Raw genomic sequence first — 378 nt, forward strand, 5'->3', positions numbered from 1 at the left:
GTTGCAGAGCACACTGTGGGTGATATAAGTGGACAAGGCACTCTCACTCTGATATCAAGACAGAAAATGGCAAAATAATTTTTAAAAAAGGAATAATAAGAAAGAAGGGAAGAATTTCCATCATTTAAGGGGCAATACAAACAAGAGTTTAAATATATGTGCAGCTTTTCAGCCAGTAGACTCACAGTGAAATTGGTTTCCATCCATTTTACATCGAGCCATTTCAGAGTTTGTGAAAGAGAAGAAACGTTTAGAGGTGATCTGTTTCACTCCCTTACCTTCAGGAGTGGAAAGCTCATTCTGCAGCTTAGTGAGAAGCCACATCCGTCATATGCCACCTTGTTATTATCTTGCCTTCCAAATATATTACTTGCATAT

The sequence above is a fragment of the Suricata suricatta genome, chromosome 11 (genome assembly GCF_006229205.1).
Source record: "Suricata suricatta isolate VVHF042 chromosome 11, meerkat_22Aug2017_6uvM2_HiC, whole genome shotgun sequence".
In the NCBI taxonomy this organism is placed as follows: Eukaryota; Metazoa; Chordata; class Mammalia; order Carnivora; family Herpestidae; genus Suricata; species Suricata suricatta.